This window comes from Littorina saxatilis, linkage group LG4 (assembly GCF_037325665.1).
Source record: "Littorina saxatilis isolate snail1 linkage group LG4, US_GU_Lsax_2.0, whole genome shotgun sequence".
Taxonomy (NCBI): Eukaryota; Metazoa; Mollusca; class Gastropoda; order Littorinimorpha; family Littorinidae; genus Littorina; species Littorina saxatilis.
Genome location: NC_090248.1, coordinates 60409950 through 60431453, shown reverse-complemented (window position 1 = coordinate 60431453; position 21504 = coordinate 60409950). Strand labels below are relative to the sequence as shown.

The 21504-nt window shown below is 38.9% G+C and overlaps 1 protein-coding gene and 1 long non-coding RNA gene across 2 annotated transcripts in view; one reads left to right on the top strand and one right to left on the bottom strand.

The window, feature by feature from the left end:
- The window catches only part of LOC138965669 (uncharacterized), a 66871-nt gene that overhangs the window by 21529 nt on the left and 23838 nt on the right, over nucleotides 1-21504 (top strand). The window lies entirely within an intron of this gene.
- LOC138965252 (uncharacterized) lies at nucleotides 1175-4570 on the bottom strand. The gene is made up of 2 exons (XR_011455382.1): nucleotides 2802-4570; nucleotides 1175-2556 (listed from the first exon to the last, which is right to left on the bottom strand). It is a non-coding gene; the product is annotated as an uncharacterized lncRNA (long non-coding RNA).

Genomic DNA, 21504 nt, shown 5'->3' with positions numbered 1-21504 from the left:
TGCTGCTTTAACGTGCGCCACACACAAGACAGAAGTCGCAGCACAGGCTTCATGTCTCACCCACATTATTCTGACACCGGACCAACCTGTCCTAGCACTAACCCCATAAATGGACTTAATCTAATGGCAAATCTTAAGCTCAGATAGCACCAGATTGCATCATTTGTGTTCTTTGGAAGAACAAAATTCTAGGAGGGGGGCATACCCCCGGACCCCCCAAAGCAATGCTTGGCACTTTGTCAGTTTGTGCCCTTGCTTTGCGTTGTTGACTTGTCGCATACATTTTGGACTCTTGGAAATGACAGGAGGACCTCTTAAAAATAGCTGATGGGGGTCCCTGTGACCCTACACATTTTTACTATGGGGAACACTGTGAGGATGAGTGTTGTTTTGTTTACAACTTGTTCAGTTTGATAATTATTGGCTTGATGTTAAAATTGGGACTCATGAAAATGACAGGACCCATTAAAATTAGCTGAGCGAGTCATGCACATTTTTACTATGGGAAACACTGCTAGTACTAACACTGAACCTGTTACCTATACAGCAAAACTGTAACTTTTGTTGATTTAGATATAACTTGTTTAATTTTTTTGTTAACAGGTTGAACGGCATCCACCACAGCTTGTGGAAAGAGTTCAATACCTCCACTTTGGTGACCTTTGTTCAGCTTGTACTCGGGAACTACCGGTACCATGGTGCCTGCTATCAAGCACTCCAGAGAGGATTGTTTTGGCTTTGTTGGACACACACAGCCAGCAACTGATGGTTAGAGTGTGCATCACTCCTGATTTCACTGCTCAGGTGTTTGTAATGAACATCCCAGCTCCTCATCTGACATCAAATGTACAAAAGGTAATTCTATTTGCAGTATATTTCATAACATGTATCTTCCACAGACTGCTGTTTGGCTGCAAGACATTCACTACTTATAGATCTGGTCAAGAGTACAGAATAGTGTCCAGTCTCTGTGACATGAGCATGACAAATATAATTTTGTCATAAAACAATCTTTTTTACTTAAATTGGAGCATATAGTTATCTTGATACTTCCTACCAAAAGAAATTTCAAATGGGCTATTTACTGAGTAGTATTTGAAGAAAATGTATTTGGTTTGCATGTAACGGTAACACCGTGACCCTTTCAATCAACATCAACTTAAAACAAATCCAGTTTAATTCCAGGTCTTTATTTAACTTTAACAGCCTGCTACAAGTGTACTTTCAATGATTAAATCATAACAACAGTGTTCTAGTCTGATACAGTATTGAAAACTGCATGTAACTGTTGCATGTACGTAACTTTACACAAAGCAGAACATTTGACTCACAATGTTAAAAAAGTAACATATTTAAGTAAAATAAACAAACAAAAAGTCTTCAAATATGTTAAGCCTTATCTTTATATTTAATTGTAAGAAGAAAAGTTCATTTTTCCAGTTTCTGAATTATGTTATAATGCACCATGCATTTACAACATCAGGCGTTCCTAATTTCAAGGTAAAATGACTAAGTAAATGTACTGTATTAAAGGCTCCTACATTGTCAAGGTATGAACTACTTCAGTTAAAGTATTAATTAAGGTTAAAGTATCCCAACAATTGTTTTACTCGTTTTAATGTATAAAATAGAAAACCTAGCAATACATGCATGTAACATAACACTGTGACCTATCCTTTTTCTTACCCATTTTTCACCAGAAAAAGAAATCCATCCAGAATTAAATGTTCTACAAGTAAATACATAGATATAAACATATTTCACATCCAACAATGTGAGTCCAAGTGATAAAGGGAAAGAATAAATAACAAGAAAAGACGTATGCAAGTAACTTTACACCAACTAGTGCTATTTGAAGGTGAAATAATTGTTATACAGCCTCTTAATCACTTAAATCGTACTAGTAATTGAAGAAAACATTCTCTTAATATTGAATGACCTATTGAGTGCTTAAGACAGTGAAATAATTGAATTTAAGTGGATTCAGAGCCAGTTTTAGGCAACAAACAAAATATCCCGAATAAGGGAAAGGCAAACATATCCATTCAACTTTTGTTATTACTTCAGCTACACCTTAGTAATCAAAAGAGAAATACTCAAACAAAACAGCAAATGTTAGACAAAACATTGGGCAACAACCAAAAATGTCCTACCAACCAAACTTTGCTACCAACCAGCCTTTCCTATCTTTCAGATTGTAACTAGACAACAGCACAACATGAACTCAAAAACAAAACATGAAGCTGCTAACCACAGATGTGGCTCTGACAGATGGAATAGAAGAGCCTCTGCATACATGAAAATCAATGACAGTTTTGAAATAATTATTAACAAAACAGGGTTCCACCCACTCGTATTATTTTTATGGGTTTTTTTTTTATTATGGAGGGAATGCATCTTGGCTGGTTGACCTCATGCTAAACAAATACATGACAACAGTACAGCTTCAGAAATCTTAGTGCATGGGAACAAAGGGCCACACATAGAAGTCTGTTTGCTTTCACGCTGTTTTTTCAGGAAATGTACTTCTGCACCATCACCAATGAGGGCTTGAATCTGCAACACAAAATAACAAGAAATTCCGAGGTGATATTCAAAGCGTACCAGTTCCACATAACTAATCTCATGAAAATCATCAATTTGATTGAATTAAACATAAATTACCATGCATGTTAATATATTCGTGTACATTTAAACAAAAACTAGTATCATCGGTACTGAAACAAACAAACAAAATAAATCCCCAGTGCCTCAATTCTCACAATTTCTTCCTGAATGTATTGAAGTCCTTGTACTCTTACCCCTGGAAATGCAGGTCACAGTATTGTCAGCTGAGTCCACACCACTCTGTTCTGCAAACTTCACTGGATGTTGTCTCAGTTGATAGTGTCCAGGGAAGGAAGAAAATTTAAAAAAAATTAAATGCTGGACCGATGAAACAAACTTTTTTGTGTCCTGAAATAGCATTCCTAATGCTGTTGATCATGTGTGTGTTATGTTACATTGTGATTCAAACACATACTGTTAAAACTCATCCTAATACATAATTATTCACTCTTAGTCTGAAAACACTCACCTTCTTTGTGAATTTTTGTTTTTACCGAGTAAAGTTACATTCAAGCAATAGATTAAGTGGGTTTTTGTTTGTTTGTTGACCTGCATTAAACCATATCTTGGTTGTTAAGCAGCCTTAAAAAAAAAAGCATCCACAGAAAAGAAAGAAAAGATAATAAACTATGTTGACGGCAATTTTTACTCATGCATGTAACTTAACACCGAATAATCCCTTAGTCTATGATTATGTTTGTGTTATGTGACATTCAAACACATGTTTTAAAAAAATGCTTGTACTAAATGATCCACTCTTTGAACATTATAGTGTGCAATTAGTGTGCACAAAAATGTGAAATTCTTCAAGATACGTTTGAAAGTAACTTTACACAAAACCTATGGTGTCATGTTACATGCAAACACCTTTAATCTATTTTGAAGCATTAAACAGTTTGAAAAGCAAAATTGTTGACTGTTTCCATCCAGTCACCTTTCAAAGTGGGATTGAACCAGTCAATGAAATCCTGAGTTCATCTTAGCAATGCCATTTGAAAATGTCAGTATGACTGCAGGTAACATAACATGCATTTGTCGTGTTAAGTTACTTGCATGCACGTTTTTACTGCATGTAACATAATGCACAATTATAATTCAAATGTTACCATGAAGCAAACAATTCATTTGTATTAAAAAGCTCCTATTCAATAGATTTTGCTATACCAAACTTGTGTGATGAAAAATACATGAGTGTAACTTAACACCACTCTTTATGGAGTAAAGTTACATACAAACACATATCACTAAAACATCCCTTGTGCAGGCGAAAACACAAACTGAAGTTAAAGATCGCCATTCAAAACACATCATCTTGAAAAATCAGACAGGTACTTGCAGATTCAGTTTCCATCAACAAGGTGATAGTTAGCATGTAACTTTACACGGGCATGTTGTCACTGTGATTGCGTTAGGTTACGTACGAACAGAACATTCAAACTTGGGTTTAAGATCGTACCAGGGCCATCCACATTCATCGAGAATGCGAATGTTCAGATTATTGCATATTTGTTTTCCTTTAAAATGTCCCCGATCTAAAATGAATGCAGCACTTGCTTGTACGTAACGTTAACGATATGTACTTTCGTGTTAAGTTACAATCACGCGTCAAGATGGTAAAAAAATGGTAAGTCGTAACGATTTTTTTTAATCCTTCGAGATCTCACAACACTACGTCCAAAATTGGTCTTCTCGCTAAAAAACATGTAAAAAACATTCTCCTAAAGCAAACATATTCACGCATGTAACATTAACACCAAAAGTAAGCATGGTCACTCGCAAACATGTGCTCATAACAAATCAACAAACATTTTCCACAATTCCAAATGCGACTAAGATAACCCCTGCTAACACTGTTTTCACGTTCATGCCGTTGTTCATAAAAATGATAATATATTTTGGTCACTTTACTTGCATTTAATGTCTTTCACTGACAAAACTGCATGAACGTAACCATAAACAGCAAAACTTACCTCATGCTTTTTCGCCACAATGATCCATCAATGCTTCGACCAAAACAGCGTGTGACCAGCTCTTTTGTAAACAATATTCAAAATGGCCGCCGCTTACGCAAAATCTCGTTCACGTCCTAGTGAGGGATCGTTTTTTGTTGCATGCGCGTAACATAACATTTACGCGGTTTTCAATTATTTTTCCCTTGGACTGCTATGTAGAGTGGAATCAAGAAACCGCTTAAAGTCATATGCCGAAATGAAGGCAGCGACAGAAGCTTTAAAATCATGCTGTTTCCCACCTACGCGAGACTTCCTACTCGTTGTTAAAATGAAGACGAACTCGGTACGAAAAATTAACGCGACGGTTACGTTCAAGCAGCCGTCCTTTGAACGCAATTATACACATCGCCGGTCATTCGTTCGTCCTGACAGTAAACCTGCATTGAACTGTTTTGTCTTTCATAACATGATATGATTGATTCAGTTTCAAATTGTCTCTGGTAAAGCGAACATGCAGCTTCAAAGTGTAGTGTGTGAATTGTGTCACGTTTCGCGTTTCGCCGACAACCGACTTTTTCGAACTAATCCACAGATATATAACTCAACAGACACAGATTTGAACACAAGAAGACATGCATATTGAAATCAACTTATTTTGAACAGATTAGAACAGGTTTGATTGAGGTGCATGTAGAATGGTTGCCTTTACAAGGCTAGTTTTGTGACCAACTCGTGATACAGGCACTCGACGCTCTGTTGTACTCTTGACCATATGCCAGACAGGAGAGGAAACTTTACACAGTCCATCTGTAAAGCATTCTCCGTATCACTAAACCTGGCAAAACAAAGTGACCAACGCAGAAATCATGTCCCGTGCTGGCCTCAAATCATTTTTATTGTACTCAGACAATGCAGATTTCACTGGATCTCCCATTTTCACTGCATGGAAGATGGCCGCATATTAAAGGAATGGGTGGGACTGGAAAAAAAACCTGGCGGTCTGAAGGCCGTAGTCCCCTAGTGGGGTCCAGGGGCAGCACCCCTTGAACTTAAGTTGAGAAAAAATTTTAAAAAATTGACTTATTCAGTTATTGAGACCTTAAAATTTCCATTTTTATGTAATATTTTAATGGACAATAAAGTGCTGTTATTGTTATTGTTAAAATTACAACAAAATTGATAAAAACGGCTTCAAGTGAACCAATTTGTTGACAATTCTCTATCGCGATGATAAAAGGAAACAAGTTTTTTGTTTGTTATTTGAACACGGGTGAACCTTACGATGTTGTGTTGTGTGGTGTGCAGTCCAGCAGGTGAATATTACAATGTTGTGGTGTGTAGTCCACCAGGTGAATGTTTCAATGTTGTGTTGTGTTGTGTGTAGTCCAACAGGTGAATGTTCCTGTGTTGTGTTGTGTGTAGTCCAACAGGTGAATGTTCCTGTGTTGTGTTGTGTGTAGTCCACCAGGTGAATGTTCCTGTGTTGTGTTGTGTGTAGTCCAACAGGTGAATGTTTCTGTGTTGTGTGCAGTCCACCAGGTGTATTTTTCAATGTTGTGTTGTGTTTTTATTTTAAAACAAGACTTTTCATCTGCTACCTTGATTATTTGGTTGTTTTTATGTATTTACAGGCGGGCATCAAAAAACTACTTCAGGACCTTTCCAGTCTACGACGATGTGAAGGAGTGCCACAAGCTGGTTTACAAGGCTTCGCCGAACTCCCAAGTGGTGACCCCAGTCAACTGTACTACAGGCACATTGTTTGCACTGGTCAAGAGGGGGAAATTGGTATTTCCATTCAGCACACTTCCACTGTTCGATCTACCTCTTGTTTGCTTTTGTTAGAACCATCGTCTGCAGTCTGTCAACACTGTGTCAAGACAAAGTTGCTTCTGAACAGGAAGTTTCAGCGTGTTGAGACAAGCAAAACCCAGCCAATATCCACACACTATCCTTTGCACTCGACACCAAGAGAGTGTTTAGTAAACGACTTCAAGAAAGTGAGAAAAGAAAAGAAAGATGTGGAAAAGGAATTAGAAAAGTTAAAAAGTTCTCTAGAAACAGGTGTTCAAATCAATCCAGAAATGCATTCATCTTTGACCGAGGTGATGAAAAAGAATACTTCAGAAGAGCCTCTTCAGAAACTTTTTTGGGAAGAGCAAGTAAAGGCGTTTGAAAGTGGGCCCAAAGGCATGCGTTGGCATCCCATGATGTTGCGTCTAGCAATTTTCTTGCACAGAAGGAGTGCATCCGCATATGACACTCTGCGAAAGACTGGGGTTCTCAAATTGCCAGGAGAGTCCACCTTGAGGGACTACACTAATGTGTACCATCCACAACCTGGCTTTCAAAAGAATACACTTGATGAGTTGACCAAAAAAACGAAAGGTTTAAAGGATAATGTCTTTTAATGAGAAGTGTGTTGTTCTTCTTCATGATGAAATGACTATCAAATCAGACCTTGTGTTTGATAAACGGTCGGGTGAGCTTATTGGCTTTGTGAAGGATGGAACTTCTGAACCAGGTTTGGCAACACATGCCCTTGTGTTTTATGTGGTTGGTGTGAACACAAACATTAAGGCCAGTGTCGGTTTTTTTGGAACGCAGACGGTGACTGCAGATGTACTTTACCCTCTGTTATGGAGTGCTGTTTGTGTGGTTGAACGATGTGGCTTGAAAGTAATAGCCTCTACTAGTGACAAGGCTTCGCCTAATCAGAGATTATATGATCTCCATGGCAATGGCACGGATGTTTGTAACAAAACGGTCAACTTGTATGCACGTGACAGGGATATATTCTTTTTTTCTGATGTCCCACACCTTGTGTAAACTGTCAGAAACAACCTGTACAATTCTGGTTCAGGTAAAAGAACACGATATTTGTGGTTAAACGACAAACACTTGTTGTGGAAACACATTATTGACGTCTTTGACAGGGCTGTTGCTGGCACACTTCGCAACACAAAACTGACCTATGATCATGTGTACTTGACTCCCTCGTCAACCATGAAAGTAAGACTGGCCGCACAGGTGCTGAGTTTTCGTGTTGGTCGTGTCATGGCAGCATATGGGGACCCCGAGTGCCAGGAAACTGCAGACTTCATTTTGAAAATGGACAGATTCTTTGATTGTTTGAACTCTCGTAGCATTCAAGAAGGCTACCTCAAAGGAAAGCCTGATATGTTACCGTATAGACGTGTGAATGACGAGCGCTTTGCATTCTTGCAAGAATTCTACAACTTTTTGGTTGATTGGAAACATGCGGTTGATACACGACCAGGGCAATTCAGTAAGATTGGACGAAACAGGATGTTTTTGTCCCATCAGACCTTCAAGGGGCTCTGCATGACCTTGAAAGCTTTTCCCGAGGCAACACGTTTCCTTCTGCGCCATGGAGTTAGCTTTGTCCTCAGCAACAGATTTTGCCAAGATCCGCTTGAGAACCATTTTGGGAGGCAAAGAGGAATGGGGCGTCGAAACACCAACCCAAGCTTGTGGCGATTTGGCTACAATGAAAGCAAATTAATGATTGGGAGGAGTATGTCCCTCATGATTGAACCAAAAGGCAATGTATCTAGAAAAAGGGCAGGTGAGAAAGAGCAGGAAGTTGTGATTTCAACAAGCCCATTAAAGAAGATTTCAAGGCCGCGATAGGTTTGCCAAAATGGGTGAAGCAGATCTGAACAATCTAATTTCTAAACTGTGTCAAAAAAGATGAAGGCGCCTTGGTCTTATGTATTTTGATTAAAGGGGCACACAAATCACGTAAAACATGTTTATCGCTGCAAATGTACCAAATTAGCCATTTCATGTGTTGCGATGATGAGTTTGCAAGAGTGTGTTCATGCATGTGCAAGCATGTGTGTGTCATAATGCACAATACTTTCATCTTATTTACATACATGTATCACCTGAATACCATATATTTCTGAAAAGTCATGATTTTCCAAACCAAAATAATGTTATGCTGATTTTCTGTGAAATATGTATTGCTGCATCTTGCTTGTTTGTGTGCAGCAACTGTTCATGTTTGCTTTTGTACAAGAATGAAAATGAATAAGAGTTGGCGAGAACTTTTTGATGGACCCTTTGTACAGCCTTGTCTAGAAGTTAGTGACTGGAAATTTGACAAGTTGATTATCTTCGAGTCAGTGTCATGAGGAAGCAGCTTGTCACGATTTTAGTCGCGGAACATTTTGACAAGGCTATAGGTGACCAAACACGACAAAAGGGACATTTAAGTCGGTGGACATACCTTTTGATTCTAAGTACAATACGTCTATTGACTTTTTGTCCTTTTGTTGTGTCGGGTCACATATATAGCCTTGTCGATATGTTCAGCAACTAATAACGTGACAAGCTGCTTCCTCATGTCAAAGGCAGGCAACTTGTCAAATTTCAGTCACGAAACTCTATATTATATTCCTAGGTGTACTGTTCATGGATTGCTGTACGATTTTTGTTGTTGTTGCTGACTTTTAATTTCTACAAGCACGGAAAAGCAACATCTCATAACTTTGATCACAATTGTCACTTTGTTGTTGTCATGTTTATTTTTTCCATAAGAATGTCATGACTAATTAAATCAACTCAAACTATAAGGTTGCTTGTTCATTTTTTTCCATGTTAAAAGTAAACTGTGATAAAAAGTAATCGTGTATGTTATGTCATTGGGGGTAAAGATTTGCTGCTACTTTCCGGAGTCACATTTTTTTCCGAGGCTTTCCACCAATCATAAACTGTAATGACGAGGGTAAGGAACAGACATATTTTTACAACCGATGACGTAAGTTATTCAAGGGTGTGCACATTTTCCAATGGGAATATTTAAACTTCTTTCGGCCGTGAAAGAAGATTATATTTAGAGAACTTTTGCATAGCGCTAGTCTAGGGGTGATAGGAGAGAATTTAACGTAGGGACAGTAGCTTTAATAAACTTGTACATCAACTATTTTAACAAGTTTGGATTCACCCCCTTCCCAAACAATTGTGGACGAGTTCTAAAACTAACAAAAACTTGCCAGACGTTTGAGAATCTGGAGTCCATTTACTTTTATCCAGCAATCAGGTAAGAATGGGTGCTATTCTTGCAGAGACTTGCGCAGGCTTTTCTTCTGCTTGCCTGTTTTAGTTGACAGTTTGTGTCTGTCCATGTACACCTTGCATTCATGATGGACCCTAACGTTGAAGTACACTTTTACAATTCCACTCAAAAGCTTTTCTTTTGTGTTTTCCTTGGCATTCACCTTGTATAAGCCTTCATAAAGACATGTTGACACACTATCTGAAGTAACACATTTGGAGAAGTAAATCTGAAAATCAAAGCTTTGAACGTCTCCAAAAGTAGACCTGAAATGGACTCCAGAGCCACAAACATCTGACAAATATTTTGCGTTGTGTCAAGGAGGGCAGATTTGTTTTGGAAGTAGAAACTATCTCTGGAGTTTCCAGTGCATTCAAACAGTCCTCAACCAACTCTCTCTCAGCAACATTGTTAATGCGTTTTGCCTGCTTCTTGAGGTTGAACAAAACAAAACCTGCTATGTGTTCAACAATCCCAACTTCACCCTCAGGCACTTCATCACCGTTGTTAGATTGGGTTTGTTTTTTCAAATCGTAGTTTCTTTTCAACAACAGTTCAAACACTGCGAAAGCCATTGTTGTGGCACTGAAGGGACACAACAGTTTTTCAAGCGGCAAGACGTTCAACTCCACAAGCATTGCCTGGTGAAATTTCTGGAAACGCCTTTTCCTTATTGGCACACTTGAACCGTGTCTTGGGCACCAAACATGCGTTGAGGAACTGCAGGGCAGACAGCAAAGCATCTCCAGCAAAACAATTAATATTAACCTTTTATAATATTTATAATACTGTAGTTAACATTTATCGCGCCTAACTTACTCTCGGGTTCTTAATAGCGGTGCGGGTTTGAATAACACTACAGGGTGGAATTTTGTAAATAAATTGTAAATCAATAACAGTACGGGATTAAATAACAGTACGGGGCCGGGGTTGCATTTTGTACATAGACATTCTTATTTCACCAGCAGTCTATAGTTTTCATCTCTTTGTGTTCTCTTAAATTGTGAGAAACAAGTTAAGTAAGCATACAGGGTTTGAATAAGCGTACAAACTGCATGTAATTGTGATGAAAACATAAATATAATTTATGTGGAAAAATATTTCTGATGGGGGTATTAAATTCTAGGATGAAAAGCAGTAAGATGTTATATCCAATCCAAGTTTTCATTGACTAACCAAGATGCAAATCCTAAAAGGTCACTTCCGCCCACCACTCGAAAGCAGCAACAAGTGAAAATACAGCTCTTCGAAATTTTTATTAACATTTTTGTTTGCGTTTTACAGTGTTACATTTCTTTTTTCTTGCATCTTTTGGGAGAGATTTTATACTTTTTGCTGTGTTCCACATGTGAACCATTCTGGACGCGGCGTTTTACCGCCACAGTGGCACCATTTTTATGCTTCTTTTTTTGTGTACTGGAATATTGTCTCTTGACAAATGTATGGATAACATCCACGGCTGCCAATGTCGTGGTCTCAATGTACAGGTATTTTTGTATTTTGGTGTTTTAGTGACGGGAATGATAAATTAGGGCCTGATATGTCCATTTTGAAATCTAGTCAACCCGTACACTAAAACTTACACCTTGCTATATATATATGTTCTTTGGTTATGATTTTACTGTTGTAGAGCTTTTGCTCTATCAAAAACAGTAGTCGCTGAAAATAAACTTCAGCGACAGAAACATCAATGTTTAGGTGTTATGAATGTGTTTTGAACAAGTGATGAGAACAAGGTGTGTGCAAGATGCGTGTAAGTTGTGCATTTAAATTGTGTAATGCGAGTGGCTTGGGAGTGTCTGTTTCAATAAGCTGTGCTCTGGTCTTTCTCCAAAAAATATTTAGAACATAAATTAATTTATGATAAAATCATAAAATTAAAATAAATAAGCGTACGGACCCAAATAAGGCCGTACAGGTCTGCATTTGTTTCTAAAATAGATATGCGTACATGTACGCTTATTAGGAACCTGAGAGTATGCATACCTGAAAGCACTTACACAAAATAATAGAAATAATAGGCTGGCACTGTGGCAGCGTAAAGGTTAAAAAAAGCCAAGGGAAAATATTTGGATCAAAATTTTACGGACCTAAATCCCCCTCGAGAGAGAGCATAAGGCTATGTTGCTGAAGGAGACGACTCAAACTGAAGGAACACACTCAACCACCCCGTGTGTTGTTCTTTTTCTTGTTTGTGTGTGTAAATATGTGCAAACACAATTAGTGATTGACACAATGAGGAGATAAATGAAAGTGTTGTATTGTACCACCAGCTAAGTTTTAACAAGAAGAGCAAACGCTCGATCGAGTCACTTTCGCAGTTCTGAATATTATATGAGGCATCAGATGGACAGGAAGAAATTGCTATTCACAACACAATGAGTCACGTTCACATAAAATTTGAGCCCGGTCACTTTTATAGTTTCCGAGAAAAGCCCAACGTTAAAGGCAGAGTAAGCCTCCCGTAAACCATCACAGATACGGTCAGGCTTTTACACACAGTACAAACACCATTTCATTTAAACACTCACCAATTGAGAACATCCTAGGTGCCCTCCGTAAAGAGCGAACAATTTTCAAAGAATTTATTTTTGCGTGGTTTATCTTACCCCTGAGCCATCGTGAACCCGTGTGATCCAGTTTTCCCTTTTCACAATGCAGTCGTCATAGTTAGTCATTTGAATGCGACTCGACGTGAGCTTATCTACAATAGCACGTTTTTTTTTATGCACGAAACAACGGCTGTGGTTCACAAGAACTCTAGCGATGGCTTTTTGACTGTTGAGAGGAACGGCGATTTGCACTGATAAACCGGCCGTCGTCTGCTACGACCCTTGCGTGACCCTGCTTCCGGGCTTTTCTTTTTTTAAACTTTCACAACTTCGAATTGTTCTGATCTTGTCTTGATGAAAAACGAATTCTTTTATGATTAAAGAATGTTTGTGTAACAAGCTGTCAATTTATTATTTAGATTTTAAAAGTTAGGTCTAGCGCAAAAACGAGGCGCCGTTGTTGTTAACGGAACAAGTCTACGAAAATAAATTCTTTGAAAATGTCTCACGCTCAACAGAAAGCAGCCAGGATGTTCCCGTTCGGTGAGCGTTCAAATGGAAGTATGCTTGTACTGTATTTAGACGCTCGGGGAGCTCTGTGATGGTTTACGGGAGGCTTACTGTGCCTTTAAGTTGTGTGTTGCCGAACAGAAAAGGCTAGTTATCTCCCTTGTTTTTCTGATAACGTTTGTAAAAGGCTACAGATGTAAATACTTTGATGTAAAGAATAATCCTACAAAGTTTCAATCACATCCGATGAACTTTGTCAAAGATATAAAATGTCTAATTTTTCCTTTGACGCTGACCTGTGACCTTGAAAAAGGTCAAAGGTCAACGAAACCATCGTTAAAGTGTAGAGGTCATTGGAGGTCACGACTAAACAAAATATGAGCCCGATCGCTTTGATAGTTTCCGAGAAAAGTCCAACGTTAAGGTGGTGTCTACGGACGGCCGTCCGGCCGGCCGGACAGACTAACACTGACCGATTACATAGTCACTTTTTCTCAAGTGACTCAAAAAGGGGTTACTTGATCCGTGTTGTTTAAAAGCTGATTATTGGGGTACTTGATTGCTTGCATTATTGGTGAATGCATGTTACAGAAGCTGGCCTTGGTGATCATTCTGCATGCTCCAGTTGGCCGTCATACTGGGTGAATTATTAGTACATTTATCACGAGTGACACAAAAACACACACAAAGAAAACTGTACAGAAAACCCTTTTTTTAATATTTATTTTCTTTTATTGAATTCTCTGTGATGGGACAAAGCAATAAATATTATTCAAAGTGATAAGTGAAGCAAACTTCAAAGTTACACTGTACCATGTTTTATGAAACATAAACAAGAGTAACTAACACATCAGAAAAAGGGTCCTTTTCCAAGAAAAAAACTTTAGTGTGCAGCTTTCACAAAAGCAATACACAACGCAAGCACACTCAAGTCTCTAAGATTGTTGAAGTTCTCTGAAATTATAGGTAAACTAGGAAAAACAAAATTACTTGCATAGTTTTTATCAAAACTAGTGAAAATCAACAACCTTGGGTTGTTTATTTCAATCTGGGGAGAGTAGAGAATGTGCAAAATATGTTATTTTACAGAGAGGTCTCTGTGATGGCACAAAGCAATACAAATTATTCAAAGCGATAAGTGAAGCAATCTTAAGTTACACTGTAGCATCTTTTATGAAACATAAACAAGAGTAACTAACAGTGACACATCAGAAAAAGGGTCCTTTTCCAAGAAAAAAACTTTAGTGTGCAGCTTTGACAAAAGCAATATACAACGCAAGCACACTCAAGTCTCTAAGATTGTTAAAGTTCTCTGAAATTATAGGTAAACTAGGAAAAACAAAATTACTTGCTTAGTATTTATCAAAAATAGTGAAAATGAACAACCTTGGGTTGTTTGTTTCGATCTGTGGAGAGTAGAAATGTACAAAATTTGTTATTTTACAGAGAGGTCTCTGTGATGGCACAAAGCAATAAAAATTATTCCAAGTGATAAGTGAAGCAAACTTCAAAGTTACACTGTAGCATCTTTTATGAAACATAAACAAGAGTAACTAACAGTAACACATCAGAAAAAGGGTCCTTTTCCAAGAAAAAAATTTCAGTGTGCAACTTTGACAAATGCAATACACACCGCAAGCACACTCAATTTGACAGAGACAAAAGGCTTTGCATACAATTCTAGTTGAAAGCAAAATAGGTACCATCAAAATACAATCCAAAGAAATGACTTGTACAGTTCAAATCTCAATCAAGTGACATCTGATATCTGATTTCTAGCACACAGACACTTTTCGAATTTCTGTTCGCACTTTGGTGCAGATTTGTTCCTAAACAAGAGTAACTAACAGTAACACATCAGAAAAAGGGTCCTTTTCCAAGAAAAAAACTTTAGTGTGCAGCTTTGACAAAAGCAATATACAACGTAAGCACACTCAAGTCTCTAAGATTGTTGAAGTTCTCTGAAATTATAGGTAAACTAGGAAAAACAAAATTACTTGCATAGTTTTTATCAAAACTAGTGAAAATCAACAACCTTGGGTTGTTTATTTCAATCTGTGGAGAGTAGAGAATGTGCAAAATATGTTATTTTACAGAGAGGTCTCTGTGATGGCACAAAGCAATACAAATTATTCAAAGCGATAAGTGAAGCAATCTTAAGTTACACTGTAGCATCTTTTATGAAACATAAACAAGAGTAACTAACAGTAACACATCAGAAAAAGGGTCCTTTTCCAAGAAAAAAATTTCAGTGTGCAACTTTGACAAATGCATTATACAACGCAAGCACACTCAAGTCTCTGAGATTGTTGAAGTTCTCTGAAATTATAGGTTAACTAGGAAAAACAAAATTACTTGCATAGTTTTTATCAAAACTAGTGAAAATCAACAACCTTGGGTTGTTTGTTTCAATCTGTGGAGAGTAGAAAGTGTGCAAAATATGTTATTTTTCTAAGTAGTCAGGTACATAGTGCCCACCTTCAATGGATGAAAAACAGTTTTAAAATCCTTCGGCCAGAGATTCTGCAGACAAATTAGACCGAGAAAATAAGCGTTTGGGTTTGTGTTCCTGTGTCACTAACAAACTAATGGAATAGCACATGCTGCTAACGTAACTGTTTTAATCTGCTGTTTGCCATACCGTCTTCCAACTGTTAGTATTAATGCCAGCTGATGTGCATTTGGTTTTGTCATTTATTTTCTCTCCGGAAAGAGAGAGAGAGAGAGAGAGAAGAGGAGGAGGAAGAGAGAGAAGAGGAGGAGGAAGAGAGAGAAGAGGAGGAGGAAGAGAGAGAAGAGGAGGAGGAAGAGAGAGAAGAGGAGGAGGAACAGAGAGAAGAGGAGGAGGAAGAGAGAGAAGAGCATAAGGCTATGTTGCTTAAGGAGACGACTCAAACTGAAGGAACACACTCAACCACCCCGTGTGTTGTTCTTTTTCTTGTTTGTGTGTGTAAATATGTGCAAACACAATTAGTGATCGACACAATGAGGAGATAAATGAAAGTGTTGTATTGTACCACCAGCTAAACTAGGAAAAACTAAATTACTTGCATTGTGTTTATCAAAACTAGTGAAAATCAACAACCTTGGGTTGTTTGTTTTAATCTGTGGAGAGTAGAGAATGTACAAAATATGTTGTTTTACAGAGAGGTCTCTGTGATGGCACAAAGCAATAAAATATATTCAAAGTGATAAGTGAAGCAAACTTCAAAGTTACACTGTAGCATCTTTTATGAAACATAAACAAGAATAACTAACAGTAACACATCAAAAAAAGGGTCGTTTTCCAAGAAAACAACCTTCAGTGTACAGCTTTGACAAAAGCAATACACAACGCAAGCACACTCAAGTCTCTAAGATTGTTGAAGTTCTCTGAAATTATAGTTAACTAGGAAAAACAAAATTACTTGCATAGTTTTTATCAAAGGTCGGGTAGTCCATTTCTGCAGTTCCTTTGCTGCTTTATGTTGACTCTGAGAACTAATCTGAACTTATTCAATTATTTCAGAGTCTACGATGGAAGATTCGACGGACTGCCGTTCAACTGCTGACGATACCCCCCCGCAGGTTAAAGGGCTGTCACACATGCGACTGAGTCGCGTTATTTACCCTGTCACACAGCCGACTCAGTCGTAGAAAACAGCTACGACAAGTCTGCGACTAAGTCTCATGCGATTCCCTCGTAGCTTTGAGGTTTAGAACATGTTCTATTCCTGCGATCCAGTCGTCGGTCAATCGCAGAGCCAACAGAGCCAATCAGAACGCGTTGCTGCGGCCTTGACGTAAAATAATGGCGGACAGTGGCGTACAGCGTCTCTTCAAAACTTTTTGGAAGAACAGTATTTTTACTCAGATATAAAGGAGACGTTTTAGGCGTGTACAGCGGTCGGAAAACATTAATTGCAGCTGTTTGGGAACTTTATTTCTTGCAAAGGCATAATGCTGAAAGGAATTTTTCAGAAAGGTAGCGCGACGTTCGAACATTTAGCGTCTGCTCTCGCAAAGCGCGTTTGCCGTGACACGGCACTTCCGCCCCGCTCGCGTGGAGTTATCGTTCGTCTATCGTTCATAGTGTGACGGGTCATGGCATACGATGTGATGTGCGATCGGCCAAAGACTGAATCGCGACGACTGAATCGCAACGACTGAGTTGCCTGTATGACAGCCCTCTAAGGGGGAAGAATTTACCCGATGCTCCCCAGCATGTCGTAAGAGGCGACTAACGGATTCTGTTTGGGGAGCATCGGGTAAATTCTTCCCCCTAACCCGCGGGGGGGGGTAGAGGTCTCTGTGATGGCACAAAGCAATAAACATTATTCAAAGCGATAAGTGAAGCAATCTTAAGTTACACTGTAGAATCTGTTATGAAACATAAACAAGAGTAACTAACACATCAAAAAAAGGGTCCTTTTCCAAGAAAAAACTTCAGTGTGCAGCTTTGACAAAAGCAATACACAACGCAAGCACACTCAAGTCTCTAAGTTTGTTGAAGTTCTCTGAAATTATAGGTAAACTAGGAAAAACAAAATTACTTGCATAGTGTTTATCAAAACTAGTGAAAATCAACAACCTTGGGTTGTTTGTTTCAATTTGATGTCTAAAGTGCATAGATTTCCACAGCACACTGCAAAGGAGAAATGCTAGACTGTGACACAGGAACACAAACCCAAACGCTTATTTTCTAGGTGATGGCACCAGTATGACAAACCCGTCGTCCTCTTTTTCTGCCTCGATCACTTCATCAACTGTCATATCCACAAAAGTTCCTGTTCTTTTGCCATTCTGAAGGGCGATTTGCAGAAGGATGTGGCGTTGTATTTTCATTGCAAAGTCAGCATCTTTTTTCTTGAATTCTTTTATCAAGGTTTCAGCCATGTTTTTTTCTATGTAGCTGCAGACAAGGGCCCAATCAACCAGTCGTTTGCGGTCCTTAACTTTTCTCTTTTGCAGTTCTTCTTGGGATAACTTGGCAACTGTGTGAAGGCATCCTCTTAGTCTAACTTTTGTTGCATTCACTGTTTCTTTGTCCACAATTGGAGGTATCAGACTCCAAATAATCCAAAAAATGCGTGAAACTGTTGAGGTAGTTTCTAACAGTGCTCCATGTCCTTTCTTCAGCAAGACGATTGATCACAGACGCAGATCCTCTTCCAATTTCAGTGAGCTCAACAAGTCTGCTTGAATGAAAGTCACCAGACCCAAATGTCATTTCCAATACTGTTTTGACCATTTGTTTTACTTTCTTGTTCTGGTTCACTCTTTCCCTTCGTTTGTGTTCTTCTAAGTAGTCAGGTACATAGTGCAGAAACACCTCGGAAAAAGGGTCCCTTTCCAAGAAAAAACTTCAGTGTGCAGCTTTGACAAAAGCAATACACAACGCAAGCACACTCAAGTCTCTAAGATTGTTAAAGTTCTCTGAAATTATAGGTAAACTAGGAAAAACAAAATTACTTGCCTGGTGTTTATCAAAAATAGTGAAAATCAACAACCTTGGGTTGTTTGTTTCAATCTGTGGAGAGTAGAAAGGGTGCAAAATATGTTATTTTTCTAAGTAGTCAGGTACATAGTGCCCACCTTCTATGGATGAAAACCAGTTGTAAAATCCTTCGGCCAGAGATTCTGCAGACAAATTAGACCGAGAAAATAAGCGTTTGGGTTTGTGCTCCTGTGTCACAGTCTTGCATTTCTCCTTTGCAGTGTGCTGTGGAAATCGATGCACTTTAGGCATCAAGTGTTTGTCCAATCTATCCCCCTCCCAACCACAATTCTCCTCTGGACAGCACCATTTCTTAAGTGATCTCTTACGTTCAGGCTTCCTCTTTTTCAGCAAGGAGGGAATTTCATGGTTTGGTATGTCTCTGTGGCTTTGCAGAATATGCCTGTGAACATAAATGACTTCCCCTCTACATCCTGCCTCTGGACATGGAAATGTTCTCCTTTCCCGAATAGAACCTTCTTTGCTCGTACGACATCATGCCCTGCTTGCCCTTCCCCTCAACCTTTGCCGGCACTCGTTATCGACTACACACGGACGCATTCGTGGGGCCGTGCAGACCCATGCTTCTCAAAGAAGGAAAAATGTGCATAACCTTCCGTGGCACTCGTGGGGCCGTGCAGACCCATGCTTCTCAAAGAAAGAAAAATATGCATATCCTTCCGTGGCACTCGTGGGTCCGTGCGGACCCAGAAGGGTGTTTGGTGCAAATATCTCTTAAACGAGTTGGAATTTTTTAATGAGCTTTTAGAAATGCCTCAGACACCTAAAAAGCTATCATCTCCTAAAAGCTCATTAAATTTCAGTGATAATTAATTAATTAATGGTCAAATTTAGACTACACACGGTATTTGGTAAAATATTATGGGTCTGCATGGCCCCACGAGTGCCACGGAAGGGTTTGCACAATTGTCCTTCTTTGAGAAGTATGGGTCCGCATGGACCCACGAGTGCCTCGGAAGGGTATACATGCTTTTCCTTCTTTGAGAAGTATGGGTCCGCACGTCCCCACGAATGCTTCCGTGTGTAGTCTAAATTTGACCATTAATTAATTAATTAATTATCACTGAAATTTAATGAGCTTTTAGGAGATGATAGCTTTGTAGGTGTCTGAGGCATTTCTAAAAGCTCATTAAAAAATTCCAACTCGTTTAAGAGATATTTGCAATCAAACACCCTTCTGGGTCCGCACGGACCCACGAGTGCCTCGGAAGGGTATACACGCTTTTCCTTCTTTGAGAAGTATGGGTCCGCACGTCCCCACGAATGCTTCCGTGTGTAGTCTAAATTTGACCATTAATTAATTAATTAATTATCACTGAAATTTAATGAGCTTTTAGGAGATGATAGCTTGTTAGGTGTCTGAGGCATTTCTACAAGCTCATTAAAAAATTCCAACTCGTTTAAAAGATATTTGCAATCAAACACCCTTCTGGGTCCGCAAGGACCCACGAGTGCCGGCGAAGGTTAACTAAAATCTTTACAAAATTTGACTATATTCTATACAAGAAACACTTAACAAGGGTAAAAAGAAAACAGAATCCGTTATTCGCCTCTAACGACATGCTGGGGAGCATCGGGTAAATTCTTCCCCCTAACCCGCGGGGGGGGGGGGGGGGGGTAGAGGTCTCTGTGATGGCACAAAGCAATAAAAATTATTCAGTGATAAGTGAAGCAAACTTCAAAGTTACACTGTACCATGTTTTATGAAACATAAACAAGAGTAACTAACACATCAGAACAAGAAGGGCAAAGCCCATACGACTCACATGCTTTACACATTTTTCCTACCAAAATACATGTGACCTTGACCCAAGGTCAAGGTCATCCAAGGTCATGCAACACAAAGCTGTTAATTCAAGACATAGGAAGTACAATGGTGCTTATTGGCTCTTTCTACCATGAGATATGGTCACTTTTAGTGGTTCACTACCTTATTTTGGTCACATTTCATAAGGGTCAAAGTGACCTTGACCTTGATCATATGTGACCAAATGTGTCTCATGATGAAAGCATAACATGTGCCCCACATAATCTTTAAGTTTGAAACAGTTATCTTCCATAGTTCAGGGTCAAGGTCACTTCAAAATATGTATACAATCCAACTTTGAAGAGCTCCTGTGACCTTGACCTTGAAGCAAGGTAAACCAAACTGGTATCAAAAGATGGGGCTTACTTTGCCCTATATATCATATATAGGTGAGGTATTGAATCTCAAAAACTTCAGAGAAAATGGGAAAAATGTGAAAAATAGCTGTTTTTTAGGCAACATTTATGGCCCCTGCGACCTTGACCTTGAAGCAAGGTCAAGATGCTATGTATGTTTTTTGGGGCCTTGTCGTCATACACCATCTTGCCAAATTTGGTACTGATAGACTGAATAGTGTCCAAGAAATATCCAACGTTAAAGTTTTCCGGACGGACGGACGGACGGACGGACGGACGACTCGGGTGAGTACATAGACTCACTTTTGCTTCGCATGTGAGTCAAAAAGGGTCCTTTTCCAAGAAAAAAACTTTAGTGTGCAGCTTTCACAAAAGCAATACACAACGCAAGCACACTCAAGTCTCTAAGATTGTTGAAGTTCTCTGAAATTATAGGTAAACTAGGAAAAACAAAATTACTTGCATAGTTTTAATCAAAACTAGTGAAAATCAACAACCTTGGGTTGTTTGTTTCAATCTGATGTCTAAAGTGCATCGATTTCCACAGCACACTGCAAAAGAGAAATGCTAGACTGTGACACAGGAACACAAACACAAACCCAAACCCAAACGCTTATTTTCTCGGTGATGGCACCAGTATGACAAACCCGTCGTCCTCTTTTTCTGCCTCGATCACTTCATCAACTGTCATATCCACAAAAGTTCCTGTTCTTTTGCCATTCTGAAGGCCAGGGCGATTTGCAGAAGGATGTGGCATTGTATTTTCATTGCAAAGTCAGCATCTTTTTTCTTGAATTCTTTTATCAAGGTTTCAGCCATGTTTTTTTCTATGTAGCTGCAGACAAGGGCCCAATCAACCAGTCGTTTGCGGTCCTTAACTTTTCTCTTTTGCAGTTCTTCTTGGGATAACTTGGCAACTGTGTGAAGGCATCCTCTTAGTCTAACTTTTGTTGCATTCACTGTTTCTTTGTCCACAATTGGAGGTATCAGACTCCAAATAATCCAAAAAATGCGTGAAACTGTTGAGGTAGTTTCTAACAGTGCTCCATGTCCTTTCTTCAGCAAGACGATTGATCACAGACGCAGATCCTCTTCCAATTTCAGTGAGCTCAACAAGTCTGCTTGAATGAAAGTCACCAG